Source organism: Ambystoma mexicanum, chromosome 12 (genome assembly GCF_040938575.1).
Source record: "Ambystoma mexicanum isolate Mex_15411 chromosome 12, UKY_AmexF1_1, whole genome shotgun sequence".
Taxonomy (NCBI): Eukaryota; Metazoa; Chordata; class Amphibia; order Caudata; family Ambystomatidae; genus Ambystoma; species Ambystoma mexicanum.
The window spans coordinates 923,551,853-923,578,399 of record NC_090936.1 but is presented as its reverse complement, the minus strand read 5'-3'; the positions used below and the strand labels follow the sequence as shown (position 1 = coordinate 923,578,399).

Below are 26,547 nucleotides of genomic sequence, written 5' to 3'. Positions count from 1 at the left end.
CGTCTTGTGGGCAGAAGAGAGCCGCGGGGGACCTGCACGCGATCGATGCGAGGAGGAGGCCAATGCCAGGCAAGTGATTGATTTTGGGGAAAGCCGCGTGCAATCAGCTGCCACAGCGGGACTCGCGAGCGCTGCTAGTGCCGCGTGCAGTCAGCTGGCACAGCGAGACTCGCGAGCGTCGCGGGGAGGCCGCGAGGAGCCGCGGGCATCCAAGCTGCGCAGCGGGCTTCGCGAGCTACTTCCCTGACGCTCGCGGCAGCACGCAATAGTCACGCCCCCACTCGCGAGCCAGAGTAGGCGGCTCAGCTGATCTGACGTTCTATGCATGCGTAATAATACGCTGGAAGAAAAAGAGCCCCGGTCCCCATTGTGACATTCTGCATAAGAAACGAAGCATTCTTACTCAGAAACCCCGGTCTCCATTGTGGAAAAAAAAAAAAAAAAAAAGAAGGGAGGTGTACAATAGCCATTCCAGCACGTGTGTTAAACCAAACACAGAAGTGTTGCACAAATAAGAAAAAAAAAACAAAAGACTATACTGTGGACAAAGTGGTACATTTGAACAACTGTGCAAATTAATCAAAGGTTCACTGCCTCACAGCTTCCACATCACCATGGCAACGTCAATTCCTCCACCCATTTCATTTCTCAATGAGCCTGGCCACCCACCCCTCAGGTGGGATAAGTGGAAGGATACATTCGAAAACTATCTAGTGGCAATGGGTGGTGATAGATTTTCTTCAACTCGGAAAAAGGCTCTGTTGATTCACAATTTGGGCACAGAAGGACGCAGAATATTTGATGGACTGTCTGGAGAAAATATACATGAGGCTGAAGAGGCTGATGAATATGCAGCAGCTCTAAAAAAATTAAAAGACCACTTTGAGCCCAAGAAAAATATCAGTTTTGAAAGGCACAAATTCTTCCAGCGAGTACAGGAACAGTCAGAGTCGGTGGAATCATATGTAGCCTGCTTAAGGTCATTGAGTTACTCATGTGAATTTGAGAATCTAACGGATTCCCTGATCAGGGATCAACTACTCAGGTGTACCAACAATGCAAGAATTCAAGAGAAGCTATTGGCTAAAGACATGAAACTGGATGAGGCACTCGAATTAGCCAGGAGCATCGAACGAACATCATTATATGTGAAAGAACTAAAGGGGGACAAACAAAACATGACCAACATGTCAGTATGTACTATAGATCAGAGGAAAAGGTCAAATGTCATCAGCGGAAAGAAAGGAAATTGGACTGTGAGAAATGCTTGTACCAGATGTGGTAATCCCAGACATGGTGCCAATTTTCCGTCGTGCCCTGCAAAGTTCGCCGAGTGTTTTAAGTGCAAGAATAGAGGACATTTTGCAAATGTATGTAAAGCTGCATTCATAAATTGCATTGAGCCTAGAATGGAGAACAGAGCCAGTGTCGAAGAATCGGTTAGGAGAGATTACAACATTCAAGAAGTGTCAATCAACCAGGAGCCCAGCGCCAAGTTTATATTTGAAATTTCAGCCATTTCCGGCGAGGCAAGTGGACCGGCAGATACTTTTCTTATCGATGGCCGCAGTTTAGTTATGAAAGTGGACACTTGTTCTCCGTGGTCTATAATATCCAAAGACACTCTGATAAAAATATTGAAGAAGAGCGAAGAGGAAATTAAATCCACTAATATCAGAGCATGTGGATATGGAGAATCCACAATAGAAATCCTGGGGGAATTTTCTGCATCGGTCAGCTACAAAGGAAAAGAATGCCAAGCAAAAATTCTTGTGGCGAATAAAGGTGCCTCTCTTCTGGGATGGGAGGAACAAAAGAACCTGGGTATGATGATACAAGCGAATGCCTCTCAGCCTATATCCATTGCTGAAGTAGAAGGAGACTCCTGGACTAGAGAGTTTCCTGAAGTGTTCTCTGAGAAATTGGGAAAACTCGTAAACTTTGAACACCATATCAAATTAAAGAATAATGCACAACCAGTAATACACAAGGTCAGACAAGTACCATTGAAGATGAGAAGCAAGCTTCGTGTTGAATTGGATGACTTGGTGAAAAAGGGAGTGATTGAGCCCATAACAGCGACGGAATGGTTGTCGCCGGTTGTACTGGTAGCCAAAGCAAATGGAAATCTGAGACTTTGTGTGGATTTACGCAGTCTTAATCGGAACATAATTGTGGAGAGACATCCCCTTCCTAACATATCAGAGACCCTTTCTACCCTGGGGGAACCGAAAGTATTCTCCATTATAGACCTGTCAGCGGCATATCATCAAGTTCCGTTGTCCAAAGAGTGCCGGCATCTCACAGCATTTATCACTCCGGAGGGAGTGTTCAAGTACAATCGCATGCCTTTCGGTTTAGCCTCTGCAGCCTCTGTCTTTCAAAGCGTGATGGAGGAAGTACTAAGGGGGTTAAGAAATGTGACAGTGTTCCAAGATGACATACTAGTGTTTGCCAAAGATGAAGAAGAACATAATGAAGTTTTGAGGGCTGTTTTAACGAGACTTAAAGAATCTGGTTTAACTGTGCAAAGAAAAAAATGCAAAATAGCTGTTAGAGAAGTAGATTATTTGGGACATAGAATTTCTGGTGATGGAATTGCTCCAAAGAAATCTCTCATTGATAGCATCAGCAGTGCTCCCCAGCCACGTGATAAAGATCAGTTACGTTCATTCATGGGGCTGGCGGAGTACTATCACAAATTTGTCAATGGTTTTGCCACCATATCCACTCCATTAAGAGAATTGCTAAGGAAGAATGTTAAGTTTGAGTGGTCGGGTGAATGCCAGGAAGCCTTCAGGAAAATAAAAGAGTGCATAGTACAGGCACCCTCTTTGGGAGGTTTTGTGTCGGGAAGGAGAACTGTGTTATCAGTTGATGCTAGCAACATGGGGTTAGGCGCAGCGTTATCTCAATTGGATTCGGGTAAGACGGAACACATAGTTGCATTTGCCTCAAGGCCGTTGAAGGGAGCGGAAGGAAACTACTCCGTAATTGAGAGGGAGGCATTAGCGGTCTCGTGGGCTGTAGCCCATTTCAAGTTTTATTTATGGGGTCAGAAGTTCACGATAAAAACTGATCACAAACCATTAGTTCAACTCCTGGGTAGTGTAGAGTGGGCAAAAGGATCACCCAGAATTTCGAGATGGATGATTGAATTACTAGCTTATGACTTCACTATGATGTACATAGCTGGTAGAGATAATGTGGTAGCGGACTGTTTATCTAGACTACCGGTTGAAGGAAAGGATCTTGAGGAAGCACCAATGGAGCAGGGAGTGAGCATTGCTGAGGTTGAATACAATGCCATTAGCAAAGAGGAGTGGGAAATTGCTGATAATGAGGATGTCATATTAAGTCAAGTCAAGGAGTGGACTAGAGCAGGTTGGCCCCACAAAAACGAGGTAGGGAAACAATTTGAGTGTTTCCATTGTATAAAGGATGAGCTAAATTTATCAGAAGATGGCATGAAGCTCAGGAAGGGCACTAAGGTGATTCCACCTAGTAATGTTAGAGCCAAGCTGGTGGGTATAGCTCATCAGGGTCATCTAGGCATGGGAGGAACCAAAAGATATATCAGAGAATCATATTGGTGGCCAGCAGTTGACAGCGAAATAGAGAGCTGTGTAAGAAATTGTAGAGAGTGTGAGAGGAGTGATAAGAGTAAAGTGGTGAGGGAAGCACCTATAAGACCGGTTTGTGTTCCGGGTGAACCCTGGAAAAAGGTGGCTGTAGACTTGATGGGCCCAATACAGAATTTAGGAGAGAACCTTAAATATTTGATTGTGTTAGTAGACTATCACTCAAAGTGGATAGAGTGGAAGGCTATTGGTGAGGCAACCACGGCACAAATGATAACATTTTTTGAAGAGACATTTTACAGAGAAGGTTTCCCCACGGAATTAATTTCAGACAATGGTGTTCAATTTTGTTCCGACAAAATGACGGAATTTTTTAAAAAGTTTGGCATAAGGCATTATAGAACAGCACTCTATCAACCCAGGGCCAATGGGTTGGTAGAGAGAGCTAACAGGTTTATAAAAGGGGGGCTGCAGTTGGCAATGGCGGCAGGTCTAGAATGGCAGAAAGTGTTGAGAGAAATGGTTTGGAATTACTGCACGACGCCTCACATTGTCACTAAAGTTTCACCATTTATGTCTCTCAAGGGCAGGCAGCCGGCTACAAAACTGTGTCCAGGTTGGCTTGACTTGGCCAAGAGTGTTAATATTAACAGGGAAAAAATTGTTACATTGATCGAGGAAGCTCAAAATGCATACAAAGAAAGATTTGATTTAAGAAAGAAACCTAGAAGTGTGGTATGGAAGGAAGGTGAGATGGTGTATGTAAAAAACCCCAGGGTCTCTCCTAAATGTATTGAGAGTAAATTTGTTGGCCCTAAGAAAATAGCGGTGGTGAGAAAGAATGTGGTTATAATGGAAGGTGGGGAGTGCTGGTCCATGTCGAAACTAGTTAAATGCAACAACAATGGTCAAGCAGTGGAGGATGGAGAAAATTGTGAGGAAGTTGATGATGGGAATGATAATGAATTGGTGCAACATTCTGGGGAAGTAAAAAGGAGTGGTCAACAGGACATAATGACTGGTACTAGCACAGAAAGAAAGAGAGATAAACCTCTTTGGTTGAGAGATTATGTGCTAGAGTGAACCAAGTATTGAAAGGGGGAAGGTGTGTTGTGTTTACATGTAATAAATTTATTAGGTAAACATGGAATGCACCTACACCAACAAACCTATGAGCTATGAGTATGGAACTTACATAGTCAAATGTTCTGTTCATGTGTTCTTTGTGATATTCCATTAGAATTCTTAGAGTGTTTTGATTAGAGTGTTTACTTGTGAAGTTCTGAGTGGTTCAGTTGGGTCCTGCCTTTCGAGGTGGTGCCTGCTGTCACTGGAGTTAATCCTAAATAAACAAGTTTGGAAACGTACTTTGCATGGTGCCTTTAAACTTTACACTTCCTTCATTTCCTAGTGCTGGTGGGAGGGCATTCCAGTTTTTAGGAGCCGGATGGCTAGAGCTGGGCCTCCTAGTTGTTTTAAAGGCAGACATATATATTGGACTGACCAGGAGGGTCTGATGGACTAAGAAGAGTGATTCACTCTGAAAAGTATGAAAGGGCGTGGACAAAAAGGCATCTTTTGTATGATGCCCATGAGTTTAATAAAGGAATGCATTTGTTTACTGATAACCAGTGTGCTTTTCTCCTGGCTTATGAGAGGCTTCTGTATGGGAATATTCAGTATTGCCTAGAGGCATTATTCTGTGTGAAATATATTTTTATTGAGGAGTTGTCCATGAGTGCCCAGAGAAGGGGCATTGTAGTGATCCAGTATTAGTGCCTACTGTAGTTTTGGCAAAGAATGAGCAATTCCTAGTAGAAAGGAAAGGCTTGAATGCATGAAAAACCCTTCATTTATTTATTTATTGGAATTTATAGAGCACACAGAAGCCCTTCGCCTGTAGTTATTGGACAAACAAATACATACTGTAGTTACAAAGGATGAGTTGCATGTTTAGCTTACATTAGATAGAGTAGAAATTGAGTAAACACATGGCATAGTGGTTAATTAAGCAGCAGGGGGAATACGTATAGACACTGCTGGGGGAACTAATAGGGGTAGTTAAACAGGGTAGTTTTGAGGGTTTTGGCGAAAACATTAGTAGGGATGATGCTGCTCTAAATTCGCTAGGGAAAGCATCCCATGGTTTGGGAACATTGTGGGGGAGGCCTAGACCTCCAGCATTAGCTCTTCTGTTTAGTGAGACTTGCAGTTGAGTGACATGGTGACTTCCTTTTGGGTCAGGCTGAACTGACTCTATTAACAGCATCAGTTAGATATACTGGTGCTGTGTGAGACATACATTTATGCTTGATGGTTAGGATCTTGAAATTAACTGTTCCTTCACGGGTAGCCAGTGAGCAGCTCGACTGGCATGTGTAATGCATATCCCTTTGAAAATACTGAGAGTTGCACACAGAATCACTCTGCACTTTTAGAGCCTGTGAAGATTTTTGCTAAGATGCCTGCAAGGATGCCAGTGTATTAGTCCAATTTAACTCTGATAATGACACAGGAAATGAATAAACAGTTTTATTAGTCCAATTTAACTCTGATAATGACACAGGAAATGAATAAACAGTTTTGTGGGGAAAGAAAAGGGCTGATGGCATTAGTGAATGTGGTAGTGAAGCGGAAGCAATGGCACTCAAATGATAAGTGCAACAGAACAGATTGTAGCATGTAACCTGGCATGACATGGACAAGGGTGAGTGGAGGAACACTCCTAAGGGTTGTTTTACAGCTGCAGAAATAGTGTTGGGATTGAACGAGGTATTGCTGAACGTCATAAGATGTGGAGCAAGTGATTTTACACAGGGTTTTTTAACTAACGTGCGGGCAGGGGCAGGCATTGTCTTTGCAGTTGAATGGCCTAATGTTATTCATGTTCTCTATTATTTTTGACTTAGAAAGCCCTCTGAAGTTGAACAGGGTTATTGGGTCCTCTGTGACCTGCTTTTTGGGTATTTCTGAGGGTAGCATAATGCACTGACTGGGGGTTTTTGGGGTGCTCCTAAGAATTGGGACAGCCCGAATGGTGTTATACCAGGGTTAGTAGTTTACAATTTTTGAGGCCTTGGTGGCTGGCGTGGAGAAAACTCTTTGAAAAATAGTGAAAAACATTTTGATTCAGGACTAACAGTTGAGAGTCTATTATTATAGGATTCAGATGGTTGAAGAAAGGATTGAATGACAAAGCATGAAAGCATGATGATGATGTTTGGGTTACGAAGGAAAGCATGTGTGTGTATTTGGGACATGCACCATTTAGACGCAAGCATAATTTTGAAGGCATGAAAAGGGCAGAAGGCCAATGAGATTGTTTGGGTGAAAACTAAAGGATTTTATTATTGTGGCAGCATGGTAATATAGCTAGCTGTGTGACCTGGTGTGACCTGGTGGAGAAATGATGAACATATTTTTATAAATTCAGGCGCAGGCCATGAACAGGAAGAGACAGATGACCTCCAGGAAATTAGAGGCAGCCATAACGCAGGGAAACATGGCAAATGATTAAGACGCTAACAGAATGAAATAAGAATCATGAAGGACAGTAATGGTTCAGATAAAAAGATTTAGGTTAAACAACATCATTGATGACAATGCAGCCATACAGGTCTTAATGGAGTATGAAATGGTACTTAATGGTACTTTCCTTACAGCATCACGCAGAAAAAGAAAGGAAGTGTGTTTTAGTATACATGAGAAATAAATAATGAAATAGATGCTCAACATAAATAAGAGATGATTAGAATAAAGGATTAAAAACGTTAACAGGACTTTGGGCCTCTGTTACACAGGATCAGAAAAAATAAATCGTGAAAAGATGAAAATGATTGATTATCTTAAATAAAAAATGAATAAAAGAAAAATTGAGGAAGGGAACAATTGGACAAATGAATAAAAGGATAGGGAATAAACCCAAAAGCATAAAACGGACAAAAAATAAAACATTTGAAAACAAAGAGCACTAATGAGGTTTCCTGGCCAACAGTAAAAAAGGAGTGTAGCGCAATAAAAAGCATCAGTGACCATGAAGACCGAGAAAAGGAGTATGGCTGACAAAAAATTGGGCCAACCAAACAAGGGAAAATTACACACAAGCCATTTTAAGAAAATATAGTGAGGTAAGTAAAAAACAATTTTTTGGGTGTCTGTAACGATTTTAATTTATTTTACAGATACATGTTATGGACCTTTGCGTGGAAGCACGAGAAATGTCTGCATGGCTTTAATTAGGGAGAAAAAGAAAAAGGTATGTACTAGTTCACGCTAAAAGGGTGTGGACACACAACTGATCAGCATCAAAAGTAGGAAGATCCAGGTGAGTAACAGGAAAAGAGGTAGTAAGAGACACAATGTCTTCAAGTGTTCAGCTGTTTTTCCCAAGATAGGTACAATCAGGTGTGGAAAGAGTAGAAAATAGATGACAACATGGCCATTTCAGACAACCACAGAAAACAGAATTCAAATTGAAGGTGAGTAATAATTTTTGTGTTCATAATGCCAAAGAAGGTTGATGTGATAGGGGTATGCAATTATTAGAAGAGGCAAACATTGTTGTGTACGATAAAAAATGGAGGCACATAGTAAGAATCGGTGCCATAGTCTCGAAAAACAGGGGTAGACTAGATTCAGTTAGACAGAGACGGTGTGCAGCGAAACGCCTCTGTTTTGTCTCCATAGGATGAACATAGAGCACAAGCAAAGGCCATGGTCCAACCAAGACAAGAAGAAAAAAGGAAGAATGATTGCTAAGGAGCAAGTATTTACTGCTGAGCTGAGGAAGCACTTGCAGCTAACCAGGAAGCCGGTGCAGCTAAGCTGAGCAAGGAACCAAGTCTAAACTAAGTATCCTGCAGGATGGTTGGAAAATAGTTGTTTATGTGCACCAACAAGTAGGGAAGAGTGATCCAGAAAGTATTTTTTGATAGCAGAAAAGGAGGAAAGGCTTGAAGTGAAAAAGAAAACCTGACCCATTGACAGTACCCAAATGACTTTTGTTCCTATTTTTGACTTTCTACAGACAAAAGGGGATCCCCAAGGACGTCTCTGTCATCTGCTAAGGACGTACCTAGAAGACCAGGAAAAGAGAAGACATCTTTCTTTAATTGTTATTTTTATTTCCTTAGGGTTGCATGTGTCACCCTCAAGAAAAAGTGTGTCCCATGCAGGACAGCGTATGTATTGTACTTTATTGAAAACAAACTCAGGTTCTAGCTGGCTGACACAGTGCGAAAGATGGGGGTGTATTTTGTTTATGGGGCAGGAATGACCCATAAAAATGAAATGGTTAAATGAAAATGTCTTATAGTTTCTCTAGGAGGCAGGGGTGTTCAATGAGAGGGAATGTCTTGCGGTTTTTCTAGGAGGTAGGGTATGAGAACTGGAATGTAACCCAGAGGGGTTTTTAAGGAAATGGTTTGATAGGGAATGTGACAAATAAAAGAGACATGTTTATTTTACAAAAGAAACTCATTCAGTTTTATATTACAGTTATATTTCGAGGGACCTGTATCACTTGGGAAATTAACGTCGAACCGTGTGAGAAAAGAGGAAGGTCATAGAGAAACCCAGTGGAAGCCCAGCCAAGGTTGTTTGTCTGAATTGTGTCTGCAAGAGACTCCCCCAAACCGTATGTCCCCATGCTGAAAAGTCCCCTCTTTTGGACTAATTTGAACAATGTATTTATTGAAAGAGAGACACTTGAGAAAAAGTTAACTCTTTGTGAAAAAAGAAAAAAGACAATGGACTCCCGGTGTAAGCATCAAAAGAACCTGGGAGACTGACTATGAAAACATCTTAAAAGAAAGGACAAAGGCGACAGGACACAGGCGGTCCACCAATGCCGAACTAAGATGAATTAAGTGGAAGATACGGAAGAAGAAAATGTGTGGAACAAGAGGGAAAGATACAGTTTGAAAACATTATATATATATGCATGGGCAGAAGAAGAAGATTAAGGAGAGATTGTATTTCATTGGGGTGGGAGTTGCAGACAAGATATGACATATGAAAAGACAATGGGCTAATGGGTTATCTCAAAGCTTGACCAACCTCGAGTCTCACAATGGCTGGGAAATTATCTAAGGCATACAGTTAGTTTAAAGTAAATTGAGAAAGGAAGGTGGGGCATAGATGAAAGAAGACAAAAGGAGTTTAGAGACACACGCATGTTTTGTTTCAATAATATTAATATGTTAGTATTTGTCAAATTGTAGAAATGTGACAGAATATTTTTTAGATGAGTATCAAGGAGGATGGACATGGATATGGTTGAAAGTAATTGTTTTAGCGACCAAGAACTTTCAAGACGAGGGAGTGTAACAGAGGTACCAGCAACTGAATGCAGTAGGGGACAGCCCCCCCCACTTAAAGCTAGGCATAGAAATTCGAATGGAATGATTTATTATTGTAAATGTGTGAATATAGAACTCATAGGGTTAAAAGACATTAGTATTTTAAATGGTGTTATGTTTATAAAGTCGAAAATGCCTTTATCATGGTTTAGTAAGCAGGCAAGGTACAGAATGCACATTATAAATAATTAAGTAGGAAAATGATTACGTTTTCTACTATACCCAGACAGAAAAGAACTCTACCATCTGTATAACCGATAATGCCTTTAACTGAGTAAAAAGAATGCTTTAAATGACGAAGCCTTCTGCAGATCGTGGCAGCATAAATCAGCCCTGAAGTTGAACAATTCAAGGCCACAGTGCCCTGCCAAAACCAGATAAGCATTCTGAAACCAGACATATAATGAGCCTATGTCTGGATTTTTCGCCAAGGGATGCAGCTGCGTGACCATTGTTGGGGGAGTGTGGCCGGGAAAGTCCAAGGATGTGTGCCAGAATGTATTTCAATTTGAAGGGTTGAACAGATAAGGAATAATTGCTGTGTGCGTGAGTATAGTCAGCTGAGAGTTTTGCTTGGGCATGGTAAGAAAATTCCAATTTCTCTGACAAGTATTTATTTATTTATTTTAATTCTTGTAATGCGCCAACATGCCCGTAGGCCTCAGGGCGCACATACAACTGAACAAAACAAACAGACACACATGGCAAAGAAAAAAGAAGGGTCAAAGAGTTATTCCAGGTTGAAGAAGTGGGTTTTTACAGCACGTTTGAATACAGTGTAGTCCTGGATCTGCCACATCTGGGCTGGGAGTTTGTTCCATAGAAGGGGACCTTGAGCGTCAAGAGTGGTACCTCCAAATTTGGCTGTCCTGTATTTTGGATGCTTGAGAATAGTGGCAGAGGATGAACGAAGGTTCCTCGCGTTGGATTTAATGCTAATGCGGGCTGACAAATAGGTAGGGCTACAGAGGCTGAGGCATTTGTGGGTCGTGGTCAATATCTTGTGCGTTATCCGATGTTTAACGGGAAGCCAGTGAAGTTTTTTCCTAAAAGTGGAGATGTGTGTACGACGGGACTGATTGAAGATATTACGCACAGCATTATTCTGATCCACTTGTAATGATTGGATGTTGGAGGCTGTGGTGCCCGCTAGGAGGCTGTTGCAATAATCCAATCTTGAATTAATCAATGCAGTGGACAGAAGGGCACAGTTTTCTTCCAAGATGAATGGTCGAATAGAGCCTATTCTTTTATTTATAAGACCGCAGCTAGATTTAATGCTGGAGACATGGGACTTCATAGAGAGTTCTTCGTCAAGAACGACGCCCAGGGTCTTGACTTTCTTCTGGACGAGAATGGTATTTTCGGCAATATGGGAACTAGCATAGTTGGAGTCGAGTTTCGCCCGAGTGTTTTTTGATGCCACAATGAGGAGTTCAGTTTTTTTGTCGTTCAGGGCAAGAGAATTGCAGGCCATCCAGTCTTGTATGGCTTTGTATATTTTATTGATGGTTACAGTATCGCTGCTATAGGAGCCACTCAGCTGCATGACCACCTGAGTATCATCAGCGTAGTTCGTGTATTGCACTCCTAATTTGTTTATGAGGTCAAGAAGGGGACGGATATAAAGATTGAAAAGCAGAGGCGATAGACAGGAGCCCTGAGGAACTCTGCATGTCTGAGATATTGGAGAAGATTGATTATCGCCAACACAGACCCTCACCATTCTGGGACCCAGAAAGGAAGCAATCCATCTGGATGCAATTACGGAGCAGTAGGCGACCTCTCCGAGCCTTGACACCAGTAAGCTGTGATCAACTGGGTCGAAGGCTGCGGAGAGGTCTAATAACATGAGCAAAGCAGCTTGATTATTATCAGCTATGCTAGCTAAGGTAGATTTAAGATCTAGCATTGCTGTCTCAGTCCCGTGACGAGCCCTATAGCCCGACTGACGGGTACCCAAGATGTTATATTTTTCGACATTGGGCTTGTAACTGTAAATAGGCAAGTTTGTCGATTATCTTGAGAACATATGGCACGTTGGTATTGGGCCTGTAATTGTCGTTGTTCGCTGGGTCAAGATTTTCCTTTTTCAATGAGGGTGTAATCCACACTGATTTTAACAGTTCCGGGGTCAGGCCCTCATCAGAAGAGAGATTGACCAGTTTGGTAATCCATGGAGCCAGAGTTTCTAAGGACTCCTTAAGAGTGCTTGTGGGGCAGTCGTCAGCAGGATAGGATGTGTCTTTAAGGTCCTTTATGATTTTGAGTACTTCATCTTCGGTGTAATGTGTGAAGGAGAATTGAGGGATATTGTTTTCGCAGGTATTGGGCAGAACGGTGTCTGTGGGGGTTTGCCGGGATGTTACATTGCCTAGGGCTTTATTTATTTTTTCTTTGTGAGAATCAATCTTGAGTAGAAAGGCATTGTGTATGCCCTGACACCATTTATTGTCCTTAATGATATTATTAATGGTTGGGGGCTGATTTTGGAACTCCGCTAAGATTTTGAAAAGCTCCCCAGAGTTGGATTGAGCATTCACTATCCTTGCGTTATAATGAATAAAAGGAAGCATAAAAGGAAGCTCCATTTTTAGCAGGGAGCAGGGGTTTGTGTACTTGACAACGATGCTGTTTGTGTCAGTCACTTTTCCCTGCCTAAAATAATTCTTTCTCCAATGTATTCGTATGTCACATTTATTTGTCTACCAATTTCTCGGACAAAATCTCCCTCCCAGGTGAGTTGGAATGTTGGCATGTATGGAGAAGGAGGATCGGCCAAACAGAGAACGCAGAAGTATGACTATATTATGAATTAAAACTTTCATTGTGTTATCAAAGGGATGTATGTAGGACTATGTTACACCTAGGGGTCTACATACTCCTTGTACCGGCAGACGTTTCATACAGCCCATCGCTTGGCTGGTCAGGTCTGGCAGCGTTGGCGGTTGACTTGTAGATATGCATTAGCTCCGGTCTCCATGGTACGGATGCGTATGCCGCATCACGTGATATGTCAGCTGATTTTGCCCATGGCGCAGGCTCGCAGACCCCGTCTTCCGCATTACCTTTAAAAAATGCATTCTGCGGTACCTTGCTGCTTCTATTTGCAGCGTTACTCTGACACATCTGAATTATACTCAATTCCTGACTTCGGCTACTCTCAACCTTGCTATTCTCTTATGCCTGTACCTCATTTTGACCGGCTAAAGACAATTCCGAACGTCATACAGATTTCTCCAGTCTTACGTCCGTTGATCCGCCGTTGCTGACCTCAGCCTTCTCAAAGGACTTCTTTCTTCCTTGCGCTTTATCCCAGGAGCCCGTAAACCTCAGCCTTATCCAAAGGTCTTCCTCCCTCCTTTCACTTTATTCCAGGTGTCGGCAGCTCTCAGCTGCTGATTACCGCTCGGTAAGTCTTAATCACTTAAGAACTGCCTTGTTACATTACAGAGGTTACGTTTAGAAGCTCCAACCATAAACAAATCCAGTCCTATCTTGGGTTATATCAGTTCAGGGGTTCATGTGTAATTGGATACAGAAACTCAGCCTGCTACTATTCAGTACAGTTCCAACTCAACATTCATTCAAGACCCCACAGGGAACCCTACCTACAACCAACCAAAAATACAGCACGTGCAATCTCGAACGCTTTGCTGTACAGTGCAACAACCCGTGACTAGTGCGACTCTCATGCCGCTCGGGAGATTTTCCTATACTAACATTCCGTTTTGTTGTTCTATCCTCACTGTTGTTGTTTCTGGACTTACATCCTTCATTTATTCAATTTCTAGTTCCTCTGTGGTAAGCCAGTTACCTTATTCCTTCTAATATCACCATACCACTAAGTCCCAGATTCAGGGGGTTTATCAGGTCCTCTTGGTTTTCTTTGGGTCCACAGTCACACATCGTATACGCCAACAGCTTAAGGTATTACAGGGCACGTTTTGAGACACTCTGTTTCAAGGTCAATGGTCATTATTATTAACCTGGCTCGGCTCAGCACTAGCCAGGTTAATATGGTTAAAATGCAAGGCTCGTCTCTAGATTTAACAGAAACCTCTCCCCACAGTCTAAAGCTCAATACAAACCTTGCATTCCTAGAATGACAAACAACTTAACGTCAAAGATTTTCACAAAAAAAAGAGATAACCTAGGAAAGGTTCAGACTAACTCCCCAGACGTGACTAGCCCCCATCTAAAAGGTGCTTTAATCAACGCCAGATTGCTGGTGGACCATGCCACAGATATAGCCGATCTAATCAGCACAGGAGACCTAGACTTCCTAGCCGTATCTGAGACTTGGTCACATGAGGCGGCTGGACCTTCCCTTCTCTTGGCAATTCCTGACAGATACACCATTGTGAGAGCTGATAGAGTCACATCGAACAGGGCGGCATTGCCTTCATCGCTAAGTCAAGACTAGGGCTCAGAGGAAGCACATCAATTGCCAGTAAGTCTTGCAAACTACTTACAGTTAAACTCTCCACGTCTAAGACAATTACCTTAACTATTCACTTAATCTATAGCTCTCCAGGCCCTATCGGCTCTTTCGAAGAAGACGTCTTGACCTGACTCTTAGACAACACTAAACCCATGTTGTAAATTCGGCTGTTAGGTGACTTCAGTCTGGGCTATCATGACCCTAATGACTTACAGGCCAATCATTCATCCAACGTCCTAACTGAACGGCTTTACGCAGTCAATCAATCTACCCATGAGAAAGGTAGGATACTAGATTGGGTAGCTGACCTTAACTCTGAGACTACTATCTCATCTATCCAACCTTTAACCTGGACTGATCACTATCTTATCTCCTTCACTTCTCCGACCAAACAAATAGACAGTAGAACTAATCAGATAGCACCACCCATCCTAACGAGGAGCAAATGAAATATAACTACTGATAAGCTCATGCCTCTTCTAATACTGACCTTGAATGCCTCACCAGAATTAGCTGACCCAGCCGAGCTAGTTGAACTGTACAACTCCACGATGACTATAGCCTTAGACACTATCGCGCCACTTAAATTGCGAAAAAGCAAACCGAAAGCTCATCTCAACACTTGGTTTACACCCCAGCTAAAAATCATGTGGGAAGAAAAAAGAAAACTAGAAGTTTTATGGAGATATCTTCCGTCCAAAGAAAACAAATTCAACTTAACTGAATTAACAAGCAAATATAAAGCTGAAATCGTACAAACTTAAAGAGAAACGTACGACGACAGGATCAACAAAGCAAGTTCCAGCACCAAGGAACTCTTTCTGATCCTAAGGGAACTGGAATCCCCTAAAGTTCCTGAAGATCCTTGTATCAAGGATAAAGCATTGTGCACAGACATACAAAATGCTCTATCAAATAAAATTTCCATCCTCCAAAATAAAATTGCAGCCAAAATACTCAATATATCCAAACTAGACTTAGACCAAGAAGCAGAAAAAAACCTTACCAGCATACCTGAATTCAGATTTTCACAATTCTCGACCACAGAGGTGGAAAAAATTATAGCATCACTCAAGCCCTCAAGATTCCAAGGTGATATTTGCTAGGCACAAATAATTAAAGACGCCACCAGAGACCTCGCCCCATTCATTACTAAACTAATAAATGCATCATTCTGCGCCTGCAGAGTCCCAACGAACCCCAAGGACGCTTGGGTCCTACCCTTGCTAAAGAAAGCCTCATTAGACCCAACCATTCCTACTAATTACAGGCAGATTACCACAGTCCCATTCCTCCTCAAAATCTTAGATAAGGCGGCATACTTCCAGATCCAGCATTATCTGGAGACTAATAACCTCCTGGGACTAAGACAATCAGGCTTCAGACCACTTCATGGTACTAAAACCGCACTGATTGACCTGAAAATGCAAATTGACTCACTCGAGGACAAAAGGCAATGTGCCCTGCTCCTCCGATTGGCTGCCTTCGATTTGGTGGACCACTCTATTCTCTGTAAGCACTTGTATTCTGCGGCCAACTTCTCACATGAAGCCTCAGACTGGATCCAATCCTTTCTCAACAATAGGTCTATGAGGGTCTTCTCTCAGTCAGAGGCAGCTGACTCATCCCTGATCACTTGTGGTGTACCCCAGGGCTCATGCGTATCCACCACCATGTACAATATATTCACAAAGCCTTTATTTGATAAATTGGACCATCGGGGAGCATCTACACTAACTACGTAGATGATACCCAGATACACCTACCTCTCTCAGGCGACTATGACCTAGATCTAGCCCTTTTGAACAAAATATACCAAGTCATTCAGGCATGGGTGGCGGCCCATGAATTATGCCTGAATGACGATAAGACTGAAATTCTAATCCTAGGTGCTCCAGACCACCTTAATAAACTCGATGCGCAGTACACTGCATTTACCATTGATGGCATCACCATCAATGTGGCTAAAGAGACCAAAACATTAGGCCTCTACTTAGAGTCCACCCTGAACATTGATAAAAAAGGCAATGCCATGTCCTCCGCTACAGCGTACACATGTAAGCTTATTCATGCTTGTAAACCTTACCTATCCACCACGAGCTGCACCACCCTAGCAAGAGCCTTAATATTGTCAAAACTCGACTACTGCAACGCCCTATATGCAGGAGCTAGCAAACAGACCACTAATAAACTACAAATATTACAAAATAATGCATTGAGAGCTGCACTCAGCATTCCTGAGAGAACATATTTCTGCGGCCAGAAGAGAAACCAAATGGCTTTCCATTAAAAACAGGATCCTATTCAAACTAGTCTCAATCACCCATAAAAGTCTAAACAATGCTGCTCCACAGTAGCTCCAAGAAATAAATATCAGAAAATCTTCATCTCGTGTCACGAGAGCTGCCCAATCTTGTTGTATTATAATGCTCAGCTTTAACCTGAAAAGAGCAGGGGGAACAGCTTCCCGGTTTTAGCCGCCCAATACTGGAATGCACTACCCCTGCACCTCCAAACAGACCAAACCTCCTAAGTTTCAGGAAAAACATGAAAACCTGGTTGGTCTCTAATGTAACTTACTTGTGCTGTAACTTCACTTTGTGCCCCACCGTATTGTACTTTACCTGTAATCTCCATGTATTGTTAATAATAATTGTACCTGTAATACCTTGTACTGTACATAAAAAACTGGATTATCTTGTTGCACCCAGAAACCCTCGGGCGAGGAGCTCCTTACAAATAAATAAACAAACAAACAAACCTGTTCTTTACTTTCTTGCAGCATTGGTTGGAGGTGCACGTGTTCCCCGCTCTTTTGTATGATCAACCCTTCTGTCCATCTAATTTATAACAGCAGAGTGGTGTAGCATAAAGAAGAGCTCCCTCAAGTTGAGGAGGCTGGGGTTCTGGGGGAGCCCGGCTAACGAGTAGAGATCCGAGGAAGTGTTGCCTTACTGTTCTACCCAGTTGGCTCGAAGTCTTCTGAACATCGCCCCGGCCTGTTCCGTGGTAAAAGACTACTTGTGAGACCCAGAAACGCTGAGATCTGGCGAGATTAGAAGCGGGAGGAGCGGAAGGCTGCAGGCAGTGGCATCCGTGAGAAGGAAGGCTAAAGAGCCACGAAGCATCTCCCTGCTCTCCTCCTGCATGAGGAGTCAGAGACTTGCCCCAGCCTTAAAGACTAAGAGAAGGCCCAGAGACTTAGACATTACATTGCAGTAAATTTAACTGTGATTAGTAACTGCCTTTATTTATGCTGCCACCTTTTGCTGTCAATAAATCTAAGTTTAGACCACTGAAGGTCTGAAGTTTTCTATAACAGTAAAGCTTGAATAAAGAAGCTCAAAGATTTCCAGTAGGAAGGTATTTTGTGGAGGGAGGGGCAGCAACTGGGTAGGAACGGCACTAGGGATTAGCACGGCCAAGAGCAGTCAATGGGTGGGTCAACCTACAAGCTTTGTGTCCCTCGCCTCCTCACATACCAGTTCTCCCTATCTGTACTGCTCTAATGCAGTAGTTACAGTTTATAGAATAGCCCAAACTAAAAACTATAGGTACATGAAAAAAGAAATGCATGCATGTTTTCCTTTTCTTTTGCTATTGTACTAGTTTGCCAGACGGTAGCGACTAGTTCCCATCCGAGAAAAGGACCATAGCAACGGCCCGCCCCCTCGTCGTCACGTGACCTCTGATGTCATCCGTGCGATCCGTGTGCTTTCCGGAGCAGAGAAGCGGTTCCGGAGCACGTTCAGTGAGCGGGCTGGGGCTGAGAGGGAATTTTGAACGCTCTGGCTGCCGCCGGTCCAGGTGCGACCGGACCCTGCCAGCCTTTGGCTTGCAGCATTTGGGGTGGGCATTTCAACACAGGGAACGTTTCTAGGAGGCCCTGGAGCGTCCTGAGTGGCAAGGCTCTGGCTGCCAGGCTGCAGGAACAGCAGCAACCCGTGTACTTTTGGCTGGCTGTAAATACAATTGGAATTTTCTTCCGGATACCGTGAACGTTCCTGCAAGACACCCGATGTAGACGGGGAAGCAGGAAATTACATTTACTTTAAAAATCATGCTCAGCTATTCAACATGAAAGGTATGGAGGGCTAAGAAAAGGAACAGGGAGACAGTGTATGGTTGTGTTTTACTGATCAACGGGGGCTAATAGAGTGATTTAATGTTTTATGAGGGTGTGATTATTAGGATGGGTGGTTTTAGAGGGGGTTGGCTGGGGCTATCTGCGTGTGATTCTGGATGGCACACAGGCATCTGTTGCAAGGGGGAAGGGGCATCTTGCTATTTGGAGGAAGGATCAGGCATTATGGTATTGGACTAGAGGGAGGGATTGGGCATCTTGCTGGGGTCTGAATGGTTGGATAGGGGCATGCTGGTGTAGGTCTGGTGGGATAGGGCACATTTGTGTGGCTCTGGAGAAAGGGGGCACATTGGTGTGGTTCTGGAGGGTTGGATAGGACATAGAGGTGTGGGTCTGGAGGGATGGATAGGACATAGTGGTGTGGGTTGGGGTACATTGGTGTGGGTCTGGGGAGGGATGGAGGACGTGTGTGTTTCTGGAGGGAGAGATGGGGCACAGTAGGTCTGGAGGGTGGCATGGGTCATCTAGGTGTGGGTTGGGAAGTGGAACAGGGCATCTTGGTGTGGCTCTGGAGGGAGGTGGTGGGGGCACATTGGTGTGGATCTGGGTGGAGGGATGGTGCACATGGGTGTGGCTCTGGAGGGAGGTGGTGGGGCACATTGGTGTGGCTCTGGAGGGAGGTGGATGGGGCACATGGGCATGTTTTTTGAGGGTGTGATGGGACACGGTGGGTCTGGAGGGTGGCATGGGTCATCTAGGTGTGGTTTGGGAAGTTGGACGAGGCATCTGGGTGTGGCTCTGGAGGGAGGTGGTGGGGGCACATTGGTGTGGATCTGGGTGGAGGGATGGGGCACAGTGTGTCTGGAGGGTGGCATGGGTCATCTAGGTGTGGGTTGGGAAGTGGGACAGGACATTTTGGTGTGGCTCTGGAGGGAGGTGGTGGGGGCACATTGGTGTGGCTCTGGAGGGAGGTGGTGGGGCACATTGGTGTGGATCTTGGCGGAGGGATGGTGCACATGGGTGTGTTTCTGGAGGGAGAGATGGAGCACAGTGGGTAGCATGGGTCATCTAGGTGTGGGTTAGGAAGTTGGACGGGGCATCTTGGTGTGGCTCTGGAGGGAGGTGGTGAGGGCACATTGGTATGGATCTGGGTGGAGGGATGGTGCACATGGGTGTGTTTCTGGAGGGAGAGATGGGGCACAGTGTGTCTGGAGGGTGGTATGGGTCATCTAGGAATGGGTCGGGAAGTGGGACGGGGCATTTTGTTGTGGCTCTGGAGGGAGGTGGTGGGGGCACATTGGTGTGGCTCTGGAAGGTGGTGGGGGCACATTGGTGTGGCTCTGGAGGTAGGTGTTGGGGGCACATTGGAATGGGTTTGATGGGAGGGATGTAGACATTGGTCTGGGGAGGGATGGCCGCATATTGGTGTGGGTCTGGAAGGAGGGGATGGGGCACATTGGTGTGGGTCTGGGCGGATGGGGGCATACTAGGATGGGTGGTTTTACAAGGGGTTGGCTGGGGCTATCTGCATGTGATTCAGGATCGGCACATGGGCATTTGATGCAAGGGGAAGGGGCATCTTGCTATGTGGAGGGAGGATGGGGTATTATGGTATTGGTCTAGAGAGAGGGATGGGGCACCTTGGTGTGGTTCTGAAAGGAACGGATGGTGCACATGTGTGTGCGTTTGGAGGGAGGGATGGGGACATTGCTGTGGGTATGAAGGGAGGCATAGGACACATTGGTGTGCATCTGGAGGGAGGGATGGTGCACAATGGTGTGGGTCTGGAGGGAGGGATTGTGGCTCATTGGTCGGAGGACGGATAGGGGCATCTTTCTGTGTGGAGGGAGGATGGGGCATCATGGTATGGGTCTTGAGGAAGGGATTGGGCACCTTGGAGTCTGGATCGGATGGGGGCATTGTTCATCTGGAATGCAGGGACAGGGCATATGATGGGAGCATGTGGGTCGGGGCTGGAGCGCTCTGGTGGGAAGGAAGGGGGCATCTGGGTGTGAATGGAGGGATGGGGTAAGTTTGTCTGGAGAGAAGGATGTTGGTTTATTGGAGTGGTGGGAGCATGTGTGCCGAAGGGATGGGGTAATCGGGTGTGGGTATAGAGAGAGGGAGAATGGCGCCATCTGAGTGTGGAGGTAGAGATGAAGAATATGGGTGTGGCTCTGAGGGTTGGAGCAGCTTGGTGAAGGTATGGAGGGGCGGATGTTGGTGTCTTTGTGTGGGTTCGGATGGAGGGATGGTGGCATTTAGGTCAGGAGGGAGGTGGCATTTGAATCTGGAAGGTGTTTGGAAGGAGAAATGGGGCATTTGAGTGTGAATGTTTTTTGCTTGTGAGTGGGGGCAGTAAGGATTATTAACAGCAGAGCAGCGGAAGAGAGAGCTGTGGGCCCGACCTCGGTTGCATCCCAGACGTGCACACCCACCGCCCGGGGCACCGCTCGCAGAGCGGTCCAGTGCGTGTCATCAACCAGCCCCCTCTCCTCACTGAGCCCGCATCTGCGCTGGCTGGGGGCGCACACTCCTCTCTCTGACCTGCCAGCGGCTGGGCATTGGTGGGCACACCCCGGTCAGCAGGGAAGCCCCGAGTGGGAGGAGCCGTGGGAAACCTGACTGCTCTCGAGGGGTGCCTCCCCAGGCAGACAGTGGCCCAGCACGCCAGGCATGAGCCCCGAGCCATGGTGCAGTTGGCTCACTTGACGGTGGGCGCCAAGGTTCCAGCCGCCCACATCTGTGGGCGAGCAATGGCCAGGCCTGCTGGCACAGTGGGTGACCTTCCCTCTTGCCCTGGTACCTGGAGCTGGGCCCTATGCGGCCGGGCTGGGGTTTGAAGACTCTAGTGGTCCCACCCAACCCCCTGTCTGTGATGTCTCTAGCCCGCCTCGTTGTCCATCTCCCAGCCCCCCCTCCCAAAAGGGAAGCAGAAGGGGTCGGGGAAGGATGAGTGGATTGGGCAGGTGGCGGAGCGGCCTACCTCCACCCCCCTCGGAAGAGCTGTGCTGCTGCAGGTGGCGGTCAGCCTGAGCACCTGGATTATTATATATATATTTTTTTTAAACCACAATGGTTTCGGCTGAGCTAGACAGGGAGCTGGGCTGTCCTGCCACAGCCAGCGCTGCCTCCCTGACCTCTCCTGCACCGGCAGGGTCAGGCCAATGTCTAGAACAAAAAAAAGTTGCCTGTGGCTCTTGGCGGTGGATCACTCGACTCGTGCATCGATGAAGAACGCAGCTAGCTGCGAGAATTAGTGTGAATTGCAGGACACATTGATCAACATGTCAAACGCACCATGTGGCCCTGGGTTTTTCCCGGGACTACGCCTGTCTGAGGGTCGCTTGTACATCAATCGCCCCGGGGTGCACTCCCAGGGGCGTGGCTGGGGCTGTCGCAGGGACCCCATTCCATTCATCCCCCTAAGGTCAGACCCCGATCAGCACCGTCGCTGGATCCTTGGATCTGGCACGCAAGCTAATTGCTGACGCGTCCTGGCTTCCCCAGTTTCCCCACCTCATGCTGGTTTCAGGAGGGCCGAGTGGCCGACGTGCCCCGCATGTGGTGGCGGCAGCAGCAGGCTTTCAAAAAGCCTGGCGCACCTTCACCCCACCCCGGGGCACCTGGCCGCGCTGTGTGTGGCTGTCTTTGTTGTCCCACGGCTGCCGGCGCAGGATGACCATGGAGCGCGGAGCTCGTGACCATGTGGGCTTCGGTCACAGATTGGGACAGAATTCACTCGCCTGTGCCAATGGCTGGGGCAACCCCCCGTACGGGCCCAAGGCCAGCTGTCCTGAGCTTTGTGCTCCCCGACCACGGCCTCAGATCAGACGTGGTGACCTGCTGAATTTAAGCATATTACTAAGCATAGGAAAAGGAACTAACCAAGATTCACTCAGTAACAGCCAGTGAAACGGGAAGAGCCCAGCGCCAAATCCCCATTCAGCAACAGGTGTGGGAAATGTGGCATACAGAAGACCGACTCCCCGGCAACCCTCAGGGGCTCAAGTCCTTCTGGTCGAGTCTCACTACGCGGATGGTGTTAGGCCGATTGCGGCCTCTTGCACACTGGGATCAGGTCTTCTTGGAGTCAGGTTGCTTGGGAATGCAGCCCAAAGCGTGTGGTAAACTCTGTCTAAGGCTAAATATGGGCACAAGACTGGTGGCCAACAAGTACCGTAAGGGAAAGTTGAAGAGAGTTCAAGAGGGTGTGAAACGGTTGAGCGGTTAACTGGTGGGGTCTGTGCAGTCCACCCACAGGATTCAACACGGCAGGCAGGTTGGTCACCTGGAACGGTGGAGGCCCTTGCAGGTCTGCGGCCCAGGCACATCCAGCCCCAGCAGGGCGCATTTCCTCTGTAGCGGTGCACCACGACCGGCTGGGAAGGCCCCAGGGGGCAGGTGGCTCTCTGCTCCAGCAGAGAGTGTTACAGCCCCCTGACAGCAGTTTTGCTGTGTCCACGGGGCAGAGGGAGATAGACCGCCACCGGGCCCTTATCCGGCAACTGTCCTGGCCCCTCTTGGGGGTCGTTAGAGTGGCCACAGGAGACGGGGCTCCCGATGTGACTGTGGTGGACTGCCCTCAATATGCCCCAACCACGTCGTGCTGCCGGGCGGGGAGGCCCACAAAGGGCGCCAGGGGTCTGAGGTGATGTTGGTTAACCACCCGACCTGTCTGGAAACACTGACTAAGGAGTATAACGCCTGCCCGAGTCAGAGGGATGAATGAAACCCTTTGATGTAATGATGTTGAGGGCCGGTGCTCGGCGATTGCAGTGGCATTCTGTCACGGTGGGCCTTCCACCGACCCATCTCGCCCGCTCTGTCAGAGAGATGATGCATGAGCGTGTGTGATAGGACCCGAAAGATGGTGAACTCGGCCTGGTGGAGGTCCGTAGCGGTCCTGATCTGTAAATCGGTCATCCGACCAGGGTATAGGGGCAAAAGACTAATCGAATGATATAGTAGCTGGTTCTCTCCGAAGTTTCCCTCAGGATAGGTGGCGCACGGAAACCCCAGTTTTATCTAGCAAAGCGAATGATTAGAGGTCTTGGGGCCAAAATTATCTCAACCTACTCTCAAACTTTAAATGGGTATGAAGCCTGGCTTGCTGGCGTGGAGCCGGGTATTGTATGAAAGTGCTCAGTGGGCAACTTTTGGTAAGTGGAACTGGCGCTGTGGGATGAACCACACCCGGGGTTAAGGCGCATGATGCAGATGCTCATCAGTCCCCAGAAACGGTGTTGGTTGATATAGACAGCAGGATGGTGGCCATGGTAGTCGAAATCCGCTAAGGAGTGTGTAACAACTCGCCTGTCGAATCAACTAGCCCTGAAAATGGATGGCGCTGGAGCATCAGGCCCATACCAGGCCGGCGCTGAGAGCTGCGGGGGCTAAGTCAGGCGCGTAGGAGGGCTGCTGCGGTACGCACAGAAGCCCGGGGCGAGGGCCCGGGTGGAGCTGCCGCAGCTGCAGATCTTGGTTGTAGTAGCAAATATTAAAACGAGAACTTTGAATGACGAAGTGGAGAAGGGTTCCATGTGAACAGAAGTTGAACATGGGTCAGTCGGTCCTAAGAGATGGGCGAGCGCCGTTCGGAAGGGATGGGGTATGGCCTCCATTGTCCTCAGCCGATCGACAGGAAGTCGGGTTCAGATCCCCGAACCCAGAGTGGCAGGGACGGGTGCCCTTGCGGCGTCCAGTGCGGTAACACAAATGATCCCAGAGAAGCAGGCGGGAGCCGCACAGAGAGTTCTTTTCTTTGTGAAGGGCAGGGCACCCTGGAATGGGTTCGCCCTGAGAAAGGGGCCCGAGCTTTGGAAAGCATCGCTGTTCCGATGGCGTCCGGTGAGCTCTCGCTGGTCCTTGAAAATCTGGGTGAGATTTTGTAAATCTCGCGCCAGGCCGTACCCATATCCGCAGCATGTCTCCAAGGCGGACAACCTCTGGCATGTCGGAACAATGTAGGTACGGGAAGTCAGTAAGTTAGATCCGTAACTTCGGGATAAGGATTGGCTCTAAGGGCTGGGTCGGTTGGGCTGGGGCGCGAAGCAGGGCAGGGTGCGTACCATGGCTGGATGAGGCGTCTCTCTCCTCCACCCCCCGGGGGGCAGCTCTGCCTCTGGATGTGAGCCGGGCCCTTCCTGGGGATCACCCCATCTGCAGTGTTCGCCAATCTCGTTCCCCCTCTGGGGGTTCAGGGCAGGCATTCTGCCTCGGCCGACACCTAGCAGCTGACTTGGAACTGGTGCGGACCAGGGGAATCTGACTGTTTAATTAAAACAAAGCATTGCGAAGGCCCGTGAGGGGTGTTGACGCAATGTGATTTCTGCCAATTTCTGAATGTCAAAGTGAAGAAATTCAATGAAGCGTGGGTAAACGGCTGGGGTAACTATGACCTTTAAGGTAGCCACATGCCTCGTCATCTAATTAGTGATGTGCATGAATGGATGAATGAGATTTCCACTGTCCCTACCTACTATCTAGCGAAACCACAGCCAAGGGAACAAGCTTGGCAGAATCGTCTGGGAAAGAAGACCCGGTTGAGTTTGACTCTAGTCTGGCACTGTGAAGAGACATGAGAGGTAGGATAAGTGGGAGGCCCTCGGGCCGCTGGTGAAATACCACTACTCTTATTGTTTTTTCACTTACCCAGTGAGGCGGGGGGCGAGCCCCATGGGGCTCTCGCTTCTGGCTCCAAGCACCCAGCACCTCCCGGGCACGACCCGCTCCGGGGACAGTGGCAGGTGGGGAGTGTGACTGAGGTGGTACACCCTGTCAAAGGATAACGCAGGTGTCCTAAGGCGAACTCAAGGAGGACAGAAACCTCCCGCGGAGCAGAAGGCCAAAAGCTAGCTTGATCTCGATTTTTCAGTATGAATACAGACCGTGAAAGCAGGGCTTCACGATCCTGCTGACTTTTTGGGTTTCAAGCAGGAGGTATCAGAAAAGTTAGCACAGGGATAAATGGCTTGTGGCAGTCAAGCCTTCATAGCGACGTCGCTTTTTGATCCTTCGATGTCGACTCTTCCTATCATTGTGAAACAGAATTCACAAAGCATCGGATAGTTCACCCACTAATAGGGAACGTGAGGTGGATTTAGACTGTTGTGAGACAGGTTAGTTTTACCCTACTGATGATGTGTTGTTGCAATAGTAATCCTGGTCAGTACAAGAGGAACCGCAGGTTCAGACATTTGGTGTGCATTCTTGGCTGAGGAGCCAATGGGGTTTTTGATTGATATTTTATTTCTATCGCGCTCGTACACAAGTGTTTCAGAGCGCGACAAGGCAAGGGAGGGGAACAGGGGAGAACAAAACAGCGATCTTACTAGGCCCAGTGACATTGAGAACGTGCAAGTGCATGGGAGAGGGGAAGGGGAAAAGTGCATGGAAGGGGGGAGAGGTGGAAAGTGCGAAGCAGAGGAGAAACAGATAAATAACAATAAATAAATAATAAAGGCAACAAACAGTGGTAATGCAGCCAGCAATTTGCAAGTGCTAGGTTTAAGGCAGCAGACAGGGTAGGTCTGATAAGTGCAGGAAGAAAAAGGGGGTGCTGTATGGGTACAGATACAGACCCCAGTGCAAGGGGTGGCCCGGAGGCAGTGCAGGAGGGTAGCAGGATGAGCAGGTACCTGGGCCCAAAAGACAGAGGGTGGCCAGGTGCACAGTGCCAAGAGAGAACAGATCAGCAGGGGAGAGGGGGAGCGAAGGCAGAAGAAAAGAGGAAGGTCTTGAGGTGCTTCCGGAACCGGAGATGGTTCTCCTCAAGTTTTAGAGTGGCAGGGAGGCTGTTCCAGTGGGAGGCCCCAGCCGAAGACAGAGATCTACCCCCAGCTCGTTTCTTAGAAAAACTACTGACCCTGTATGAGTTGGAGGTAGAAGAGCGAAGAGCTTGAGAGGGGAGGTATTTGTGGAGGGATAGATGAAGGTATTTTGGACCCACGCCCCAGAAAGCCTTGTGGACAATGCAGAGGGTTTTGAATGTAATCCTTGCATCCACTGGGAGCCAGTGGAGAGATTTCAGAGCTGGAGAGATACGATCCCAGGGCTTGAGGCCAAGGACAAGTCTTG

The 26,547-nt window shown here is 46.9% G+C and overlaps 2 non-coding genes across 2 annotated transcripts; both read left to right on the top strand.

The window, feature by feature from the left end:
* The first annotated feature begins 21,663 nt into the window (after positions 1-21,663).
* LOC138514881 (5.8S ribosomal RNA) lies at positions 21,664-21,814 on the top strand. The gene has a single exon (XR_011282005.1). It is a non-coding gene; the product is annotated as a 5.8S ribosomal RNA (ribosomal RNA).
* Positions 21,815-22,287: 473 nt separating this feature from the next.
* LOC138514868 (28S ribosomal RNA) lies at positions 22,288-25,769 on the top strand. Its single transcript, XR_011281997.1, has one exon. It is a non-coding gene; the product is annotated as a 28S ribosomal RNA (ribosomal RNA).
* Positions 25,770-26,547: the final 778 nt, after the last annotated feature.